This window comes from Haemaphysalis longicornis, unplaced genomic scaffold (assembly GCF_048455015.1).
Source record: "Haemaphysalis longicornis isolate Haplotype H1 unplaced genomic scaffold, Haemaphysalis longicornis Haplotype H1 scaffold_8, whole genome shotgun sequence".
NCBI lineage: Eukaryota > Metazoa > Arthropoda > Arachnida > Ixodida > Ixodidae > Haemaphysalis > Haemaphysalis longicornis.
Window position 1 is genome coordinate 148,715,771 of NW_027526445.1, and position 11,090 is coordinate 148,726,860.

Sequence of the window (11,090 nt, forward strand, 5' to 3'; positions counted from 1 at the left end):
TGTTTTGAGCTGTTTAGTTATTGCGGCAAGCATCAGCACAGGTTGGTTACATTGCTGTCACTTGGCCTGCTATATTGCCGTCACGAGTAACACAAATGCAGCATCACTTGCACTCCTCACCGAAAACCTGCAACCTACCTCTACTTCCTGGGTAGATGAAAGTTAGCATGGTAAATTTCTCAACGTCGCCCAAGAAAGGCATTAGCAGGATATAAATAATTGTGGGCTCCACGGTAGTTACAGTTGGGCACCTGTATGGTGACAATATTTTTTATTAGGTCTTTAGGGAGGCGGCTGACGTAGGGAGACAGCAACGAGTATGATCCACTTTTATTAGCTAGATGAGTTCGGAAACGAGCTGCCCAGTAGGACATACTTTTTCCACCGTGGTAAGGGCTATGTTAGATACGCTTAGTAGAACATATTACTGCTACATGTTCCTCACTTCATGTGTCGGAACTAGGATTCAGTGCGGAGCTCACTGAACTTTCTCATCCTTGGTTCCCTCGTAAGTTGTGAATTCGACCAACCAGTCCCAGTTACATTTCCTAAACCCTTTTGGCCCTGGTGACGGTAACCAAACTACTTCTAGCAATTTGAGAACAAAACCAAAACCGCTAGTTCTCTGGGAAATAGTTCGCCAAAGATGCCTCTTTCACTTAGTATACCATTGTTCATTTTTTGCTATCGCTGAACGCTATAAAGAGGAACGCGTTTCACTCAAGAACGTGTTAACTTCGGCGTGATCCTAATGACCTAAGTCACCCGCCCCGCTGGCTCAGTGGCTAAGGAGTTGTGCTGCTGAGCACGAGGACGCGGGTTTGATTCCCGGCCGTGGCGGACGCTTTTCTGATGGAGGAGAAATGCAGAAACGTCCCTGTGGACGAGATTTCGGCGTACGTTAAAGATCCCCAGGTGACCAAAATTAATCCGGAGCCCTCCACGACGGTACACCTCATCGCCTGCGCTGCGTCGGCGCGTTAAACCCTACAATCAATCAAATCAACGACAGAAGTCCCACTTAGATGACATGGTTGGGAATCTAAAAATACTTGTACTAGGAGCTTTGTTCTATATGGTTAGATTCAGTACATTCCAAGATTTAGAAAAACAAGCAACAAAACTTTTTGTAATATTTTAAGATTTTAATTACCGGAAATCCTAATTACATGTCATGCCTGTAAAACGCTAATTACTGGCACGAAAACCTAATTTTTTGTTCATAACCTCACAGGGTTCGAATATTGCGGAAAACGCAGAACCACGCTTTTAACTACAAATAAAAAATTCAGGGCTGATAGGGTTAAACGACAGCTGTACTCAAATTTCACACCGGCTCAATTTACTTTAAGCGTACCGTAAGTACCACCAGACTAACTGGGTCAGGCCTGATGGCCAAGTTAAATGCGTTTTTAACCAGTAAATAGCCCCATCGCAGGTGGCGCTGCACCTGCCGGTGGATCGCGCCAACAGCCATGAAGCAGAAGTGACATCCCGGCCGGTCGGGTGCGTTTTCATTCGGCAAGCCAGGACACCGCTCGAGGTCCGCTTGGTGCGCTTCTTCCAAGGCTGCTGCAAGGGCGAAGCGTTGCGCACAGGTTTGCTCCGGCCGGCCGGCCCCTTGCGGCCTCTTGGTCACCGGCTGGAATGTCAATTCCGGGGGACCGTAATGGCCACAGTCTTATGAATTTAGGTTGCAAAATCGCCGATTCCTGATCGTTGGCGCCGTGAATATGCGTATTTCAGCTGTAATATTCGGTATCTCGAAGCCTTTGTAGGCACAATATAAGAAAATAAGTTTTACAAGAGGTCAACATTTCGACTGCAGTTGCCCTTTAAAGCTGTTTAAATGAAGGTTATCGCTATTCGGATTCCTCTATACAAATTCGTTACCCCATTTTATAAGAAAAAAATCTGGAGTAAGATTCAGTTTGTTAGATCTGAGTTTTATGTTACACTTTACGGAATAAACGAATAGAGACTTATATCGTTATTCTCTGTTTGTTTAAAAGTGCACTGCAAAAGTACGTTGTTTTTTCGTTTATGTACTTGTATTTTACATGATGTCCGCCTAAGGCCTCATTCATACAGCCGCCACCTTCTCCGTTACACCGCCGTCACGTCACAAAACTGCGACGGAGACGTAACGGAGTAGTGTTCGTACTGGAGCGCTCCGTCAGAGTACAGGGTCGTTTGCCTAGTGATCAGTTTAGCCTTAAATTGAGGGTGCTTATTCTGAAAAGCAAAAAAAAGTCGTGATATTACGTTAAAAGGTGACTCTAATTTGTGCAATGCAAAAATAAATAACGGCTCAGGTTTTGTTTGCGCTCACTTTTCGCTAAATTTAGCCGTAAAATTTTTGTTTTTTGATTGGCTGGTTTACCGCGGGGCGTGGTCCCGTCGTGTTGACGGAACGGAAACGTAGAGCTCGGCTCCCCGTCGCCGTAGCACCGTCTTCGGCGAGAAATCGCCTGAGAAACCGTCGCCCATGATGGAAGACGGTGACGTAACGGTGACGTGACGGGGTAAAAAAACGGCTTTGTGAATGATGCCTGAGGCTGCTGTGCACTAAGTGCTGTTGACATCCGTGCACCATGCAGTGACAGTAGTTCGGAAAGTGGTTCCGTATATATACTTCGTCTTCAAAATCGCTTTGTAGAACGCACATAGGCGGTGGTTTTTTTTATGGACCAGGAAAAACGCGCCGAAAATTTGGTCTGACTCTCCGAAAGCCAATCAATTCTACGCACTGTGAAAAAATTACGCCCACCTCCCCTCGCGGGAACACTGGTGTGATGCAACGCATCTCATGGGGGGTTCCATTGGCGTTTTCCATCGTATTGATGACGCTTATAGCAGGGATTCTCACGCGAAGTGTAGGTGGGCATACTTTTCCATTTTCACCATGCAATGCACATGCAGTACACGTATGCTCAGGTACGGTCTTTATTGCAGACGAGAATGAGTGCCTTGTGGTCCGTAAAGTGCACAGTTAGGGGCTCTGCGATTGCATCAAGTAATCGTCGAGTACTGCGAGAGAGTGGAAGCGCAATGCGGACGACCGTCGACGGAGACCGTCGGAGCGTGGCATGCCGCTTTATATTCACAGCGCCCCAAGGAGAGGAGAGCGCGCAGAGAGAGAGTACTGCACATGTGCAGCGCGGCCAGCGCCGAGCGCAGCGCCGCCCACCGCCGCCTAGCAGCGGAGTGAGAGCGCGCTGCGCCAACCCGCAGCTGTTTGGGAGAGAGCGTTCGCTATCGGAGAGAGGAGAGGAGGAGAGGCGCAGCTGTGCGGACAACGCCGGACAGACGCAGAAAAGACAGAGGGGCGAGCATGAGATGCGTTGCATTTAAAAGAAAACCCGGGTTAACACGGCGTTGAACTGAGGCCAGATGTAACCAGAAAACAAACAAAAGACGAAGATAGCCCGCGTTGTAGTGGTGCTAGTGCTGAACGCAAAATCTAAACAAAACACCGAAAAATACGCTGTCTGAATTAAACAACCGCGTCTCTAATAAAGCGGTATGGAAGCATAAGGAAAACAATAATATTAAGGCAATCGCTCTGGGGAAATCTACCTGTGCAGTGGTACTGCAAAGTCACTGTAATAGAGTAACGGCAGTCACAATGGCTTCCTTGTGGCTAGGATATGCACTAATACGCATGCTCACAGCTGCAGGAAAATTTTTATGAAATGTGAAATGGGTGCACGTGTGCCGCTGGGTGGTGGGTTTGGCCGGATCCGTGTTCCACCGAAGGCCAAATATCTCAAACACAAAACGCTCGAACCATTTGCTTTTCAGTCCGGACACATCGACATTGAAATAGCCGACTACAACCACCGCCGCAGTGTCACCAGAACTACGACTTCTTAGCGACGTCATTAAATCTCGGTAGATGGTCTGAAGTGGAGACAAGACGTATCCGGCACAGCACCTTTAAGCAGAGTCTACGCGTCCCACACGCTTTGGAAATTTTCGACGCCCCCAGCGAATTCCGTAAGCCCGGTCTGTAGCGAACTCCACAATACGACGACACAAAAGAACGGAAATTCAAAATGGAGAACGCCGTCTTTCTCGTTGTGCGTCGCATGCTTGGCTGGAGTAGTTGGAGTATCTGCTTTGGCGGGCGCTTCCTACAGTAGCAGATTCCTAAAAGCAATTCAATGAACAAGCACTCAGGAAGCAAGCAAGCAAGCAAGCAAGCAAGCAAGCAAGCAAGCAAGCAAGCATGCAAGCAAGCAAGCAAGCAAGCAAGCAAGCAAGCAAACAAACAAACAAACAAAACTAACAAACAAACAAACATACAATTTAACAAACGCAGACGCCTTTCCCTATGGAACGCCTCGTATTTCAGAGGCACAGTGCATAACGTTGGCTTTTCCGCCAGGTGTTCACATGTGAGTGGGTAGAAACATTTATGCACACGTAGCCTAATACAACTCCGCCTTAACGGGAGTAGCTTTTTATTCATACTGTAGGAATTGGCTCGAGCAGGGCCAACAATTGCACTCTGCCTGTTTAATTAAACAGCACAGATCAGGTAACTTCGCTTTGTCACCTAAAAAACGCGACGAGGACACTTTAATTATGAATGATATGCACTATAGAAGCACTACGCAACGAACACTTTCACCCGAAGTATTGTTTGTGCTACTTCTTTTGTGGGCGGATCGTATGAGCGTGGTCACCGTATGGGTGGTCCATAGTACTTGGTTTTTGTGAGACTGTTTGGCCTCGTGTGGGCGCTCATGCAAGCGTTGCCAAGTACACATAACAGGGTTATTGGTGATTTCTCGCGAGGGCATGATGAATAAACAATTATCCCCGAAAACATTTAAAATATATTTCTAAGGATGTATCAATGGCATATTTAAAATGTGCTTACGGTAGTGAAATCGTTGAGCGACAGGTGTGTAGTTCAGAGTCACAATTACTCCACAGGTATTGTTCTCACCAGCGTACACTAGCTGCTCCGTGTGCGAGTCATCATTTTCTGGAACAAAACATGTTAATTTAACCGCTTGAAGAAACCAACCAGAAGCAAAACCGCGCTACTATTGATTTTTGAAATTATTGTAAACCGCCAGATAAAAAATTTAAGTGCGCAAATCAATTAGATAATATGGATATGCCGTAAACCTAAAAAGATGTGTCAGCGTAATAAAAAAGAAACACTCAATGTGGTCTACTTTTTTTTCGTCTGTGGTATATGATAAAGCATTGTTTTTCTCAAAAATGGGACCAATAGTGTTTTCAGTCACTACTTTTGTGTGCCTGCAGTCTTGCAAACGAACTGAAACAAACTTTTCGGGAGCGTACATGAATCTCAAGAGGCTTCGTTTTTATCATCGCGAGAACACGGCACGCGACAGAAAATTACCCATCTTGCCGCGAGGGAACCCTGGTGTGATGCGACGCATGGGGGGTTTCAACGAAGTAGTCAAAGCAAGGTTACGTCAGTGCGAGAGCGAGCGCTTGACTGAACCGCCGCGGCGCGATACCCGCTTTATATTCTCAGCGATTGAAGGAGAGGAGACAACGGAGGAGAGTCGCGCATGCACGCACTTGCGCGCACCGGAGCAGTTGTTAACGCAGCGAAGCGCGCGCCAAAAAAGCGTGCCAGCTGTGGTATGCTAATGAGCCGGAGTGAGAGTGTTGCACACAGCTGTGGGAGAGAATAATGGAGGAGGGATGCGGACGGACGCCGCGACGACGACGCAGGAGGGACAAGCCCGAGAGCAAGAGATGCGTCGCATCTAAAAAAAGGCCCCAGTCGCAACAGCACAGCTGTAAATCGGCACTTCAGAAAAGTAGCGCAATGAAACATATCGGTAGGCTGCTGCCATTTTTAGACCGCCTCTATTCGTCACTACCAAGCAGTGACTGTGCAAGGTCTCCTAACTACCACTTAGATACCAGGACATAGTTTTAGCTTCCCGCATAGTACGCTCTTACTTTCATTTTTCAGCGTCGAAAAGCTGGCAGGAACCGAACAAACTTCCATCCGTTTTTCCTGTATTAGTAATTAGTAATTAGTATTAGTAATTAGTAATGGTGTCGAAGTAATAGTTTACTTCCACTGCCAAAGCCAAGTCGGATTAATGCGAGTGATCGTAATATTTTATACCCCGTTTGAGAAGTGTCTGTCTTACTTAAGAAATAGACTTTTCTTTAACGGTAGTTGACGGAGCTCTAATAAATATGACTGAATGATACTGCGTTGCAATTACATTTCGGCACAGGTGTACTCAGTTCTAGCTACACTAGAGCCTTCTGAGGAAACATGCCTGATGATCCCGAAACCCCTTCACAAGTGATTGCTAGACGACGGCCGCTGAATATCCGCTCAACCAAAGGGAGGGCTCAAGTTGCCGTGGCTAGACTAAGGCCGTATTCTAGCTCGCACCTCACTCCATGTGCTCCGTCGGTGCGGCGTAGTGGTGGACCCACAATGAATTTTTAACGAGAAAATGGCTCCCAAGGATTTTTTCGACTGGAGGCTCGAGTGAAGGAAGGATTTAGAATACCAGGGTAAAGTTTGATAAATGGTCCCTTTTTCCTCAGCGCTTTATAAACTCTACCGATAAGGTGTAAGAACTGCATTCGTTCATTTTCTGAAGGATCCCCTTTCGTACTCGAAAAAAAAGTTCGTGATTTGAGTTACGTTCTTTACAGCAGTGGACAGACTTAGGTAGCGCTGTAAAACATGTTCAAAGGATGGGCTCCGCCTTTTGCACAACGGCAGCTCACGGTGTCATTGTTTAAGCCAATTGAGGAACACGTTAATTAGGGGGCAAGGCTGCTCTGGTTGCTGAGTAATTGTTTAGTCTGGCCAACACGTGTGCCCCTGTCCGCAGGATGAAGTACCTTGGAATGCGTCATTGCGTTTTTGTATTGTGCACCCCAAACGAGACCCGTAATCTCACCTCTGCCGTTATTTCTAGTTCGCGATGAAATACCGTGCTCGGCTGTGCTTAACTGTCCCTCTTGGCGGATTAAAAACAGGCGTCTGTAGCATGGGGTCTCACGGGACGCCACGGTGTTCATTGATGAAAATTACGAAACAGGCTGCGGCTAGTAGGCATTCTGATAGTGGTGGTTTTTCTTTCATTCATCTTGTGTTCATAAACGTAACATAGATTACGACGCGAGTGGGCTACAATAGCAAAAATTTGTACTTAACAAACCATAGACGCGCAAGAAACACAAAAAACTATATATTTAAGCTTCGATATTATTTTTTACTTGCCAGCAAAATCGGGTTTAATCAAAATTGAAAATAAGTAAACTTTGAGAACATACCTCCATTTGTTATTTGCATGTATGTTACTTCATGCCAAAAGTCAATGTCGTAAAAGACCCCCTTCAAGTGCATTGAGTCGTTTTTTCCTGGAAGTGCGCATTTCCCAAATTACACAGAGAATATAAGCACGATTCCTTAATTTTGTACACAATACCTCACCTGCTGTTATGTTTATGTACATCCTTGTGAACAAGACTTCTCGATATGTCTCGTGATGCGGTGTGTCCACTTTGCAATATTTTCCCGGCTTGCTTGCTCTTGTCGTCCAAATATTTTCAGTCGTATTGTAAAACTAAAGGACAAATGATATACATAGGAGCATCGATTGGTACACACCCAAACATTTCTGACGGGCTCGAAAATTGTCAGAACAGGTAATGAAGTTAACGGGAAAACATCAAAACCTTAAATAAAACCTATACACAGAAATACTTTCAAGCTACCACGGCATTATTCCTATCTATCGAACCTACTTGCAGTACGATATGCAGGATATGCCTAGGGTACCAAGGATTTGTGTATATTGTACGGCATCACTTTCAGAGTCTTGACGATACCTTTGTTAAGAAAACCACCACACCTTCATTACAACTAATTTCGTCGGCTTAGAAAGCCGCAACACAGACCTAAATAGCATTAGAAACAGCAGCAGTTTCTAGGCTCTACTGATTTATTAACACGTAAATCGCGGCTCTCAGTATGCGGTGACTGTAGACCATTTGACCAACGCAGCGGTCGAGACATCGATTCAGCGGCGCGAGGTATCGATTTCCTCTGGGCGGGCCTGCACGGACATATGAGTAACGTTTAGCACTAGAAGTTCATCGAGGGAAAGTGACCTTGCCGTGCTACTTGAAGAGCTCTGATGACTAGATCTGTATCTTACAGGATTATAAAGTCTAACAATAAAAAGAGAGTGCTTCAGTGTGTTGAATAGAAGGGCTATCGTGTGCTACCAAGAGCATAGATACGGCACGGTGCCTGGGGTAGAATTTTAGTACACATAGAGGCAACACGTACCCTAGAGGAATTATTCAGCATTAGAGAGATAGTCGCCGATCTAGTGATAAAACAAAATGAGAGGCTCGTGTCAAGGTATACAAGCCTATATGCACCATTGCCTAGTTAGCAGACGCAGCTGTTGGCTGTTTCTGTGAGGATATGAAATCGAGAATGAATAAGGTGAACACACAGTACACAGCAGTAACTAGATACTTTAACACAAAAGTATCGAATGCAGAGAGAAGCAGGCGGGTGACCCAGCCGTGGGGAACTGGAACATGTAGCCCGAATGGCTGAGGTGGAGCGCTGGTCGAATTGGCGGAGAGAGAAAAAAAACTTGGTAAAAGTGATGAGCCAGTCCACTCTGTGAAGATGGATCACCAGCAAAGACTTTTAGTGCCCAACGTAGTGGTGATATAGAATACAAGTGAGAAGTATTAGCAAATCATATTTCTTTTGATCGTTGACGGCGGTCAATCCTAAGGAAGTCACATATAGTTACAGCCGTTTTCTGCAGAGGACTCGTGTTGAAGCTGCTTTAGTGCAATGCGATTTCGCACATACCGAACAAAAATGCATGGAACAAAAAATCTCAGTCCTGCACGCGGACCACTTCATCCTGTAAATTAACTTGAATCAATGAGTAAAAAGCTCTCTCATTGCTTTCTCAATGCTTTCGGGGCGGTTGCCCCACTTGAGCCCAAATCTCGAGTTCCGTTCACGACGAAAACGAGCATACCGGTCCGTTCTAGAACTGCGCCGTTACATTCTCAAACATGGGCGTTAGAAACATGAGAACTCACATACTGGGACATTCTTTTTTCGAACGCCTAGGAGTATAAAACACCTAGAGCTTCATAACAGCTCGCGGTGTAAATACATGTGTAGCCTATAGAGTTTGTGATTTAACAGCGGAGCTGGTTAAGTTGGCCTTAAGATGTGCAATGTGAACCAAAACCTCCAATGCAAAGAAATTAAAACGCTTCCGTGGTGGGAATTTAACTTTGTTCTCTCGCGGTATAAAACCGGCGTCATCTGACTGTGTTATGATCGCTTTTTTATATATTACCGTTTTTCAAAAACGCACGTAAAGTCAAGGATAGGTTAAAAACCATCTGACATGCTTTGGCTGCCAGAAAAACTTAAAATAAACATCAAAAGTACACAGCTCTTCCAGAACTCGCCGCCATTCGTGGTCAGGGTCTTGCAACTTGTGGATGTCGTACACTCTTCCAAACGTGGCAGCCATTCGTGGTCAGGGTCTTGTAACTTGTGGATCTCGTACAGCATCGTTATGCTTTGTGCAAAATACTTGCGCGCAGTGAGCGCTTTAGGATCGGCATCGCGTACCGCCGTCCTCGACCTCCAAATGGCATGCAGGCCTAGAGCAATGATAACATCATCCCACACACTACTATCACTTTGTACAGATGAAATCTTATGCCATGTGGTGATACGGGCAGGTCTTTCTTTAACGTCCTGTGCAACACATCCCCGAAGAAAATGGCGTACCAGCACTCCGTGAACACGTGTTCAACTGTTTCTGGTTTTCCACATAATGTGCAATTAGTTTTACCAGGCAACAAACAAACCTTTTACTTCCTTCCAAGTTTTAGCAGGGAGGGTGTTGGTGTGTAACTTAAAGAAAAACGTTTTCACGGGTGCTGGAACAGCCATTTTTTTACACGAGATAAAACATCCTGACCAGGAACAGAGCTATATAACCATCGATAGAGGGGACCGGGAACAGCATTTCCTGCAAATTCTTGGTGAGGTCTTCATCGATACGGCTGTTAGGTACTCGAGGGAAAACCATACGGTAAGAAATTTGAACGTGACCACTAGTTCCTTCTTATAGCATTTGACTGTACCACATCTTTCATTCGCAGAGGAAATAATAAACCTGGGCAATGCACTGGCTAGTGCTCTTGGCATGACAGTTCGTATAAAGGGATCTTGTGAGTCTCGTAAAATAGAAACGAAAACCGGTGGACAGGCTGTCTCAAATAAATGTGACATAGACGTACACCACCCTCCCTCACCCGCCGAACGAGATTTGTTGTACTGAAGCGCTCCTACACCGATGACCATATGTAAACATAAAACACATGATGTATTCTCTGAACATGAACTTTCGAACAATGAAGGACTTGTAACACGTTCCATAGTTTGGCTAAAAGAAAACGATCGTAGACTGTGGCACGAGGAAAAACCGACAACGCGCGACCGCTCCACTTTGTGGTCTTTTCACGCAACCTTGCTGTTGACCCTTCCCAGTAGTCGTCATTTTGTTCGTGCTGGTCCAAAGCTACCCCCAAATAGCGCAACGGCGTGCGCCACCCTACTACGTTCTCAAACACACCCGGTGCCGATTCCCACTCCCTATAAAAAAACCGCACATTTCGACCAGTTAACCGAACTATTCGTTACATGGAAAAAATCCTTAGTTATCCTTATCGGTATGCTACTACTTTCCTGGTCTTCACAGAAAACAGCTACGTTGTCAGCGTATGTAAGCAGTTTCACCTCACTCGAGTGAAAAGGAAAGCCGCGCAACTGGATTGATTGTTGGGTTTAACGCGCCGACGCAACACAGGCGATGAGGCGCGCCGTAGTAGAGGGCTCCGGATTAATTTTGACCACATGGAAATCTTTAACATGCACCGAAATTTAGCACACACGGGCGTTTTTGCTTTTCTGCTCCATCAGAAAAGCGGCCGCTTTGGCCGGGAACCGAACTCGCGTCCTCGTGCTCAGCAGCGCAACATCTGAGCCACTGAGC

The 11,090-nt window shown here is 45.8% G+C and overlaps 1 long non-coding RNA gene across 1 annotated transcript; it reads right to left on the reverse strand.

Moving 5' to 3' along the window:
* Positions 1–4,884: 4,884 nt before the first annotated feature.
* On the reverse strand, positions 4,885–7,599 carry LOC144149564 (uncharacterized). Its single transcript, XR_013318333.1, has 3 exons — positions 7,466–7,599; positions 7,306–7,392; positions 4,885–4,996 (listed from the first exon to the last, which is right to left on the reverse strand). It is a non-coding gene; the product is annotated as an uncharacterized LOC144149564 (long non-coding RNA).
* Positions 7,600–11,090: the final 3,491 nt, after the last annotated feature.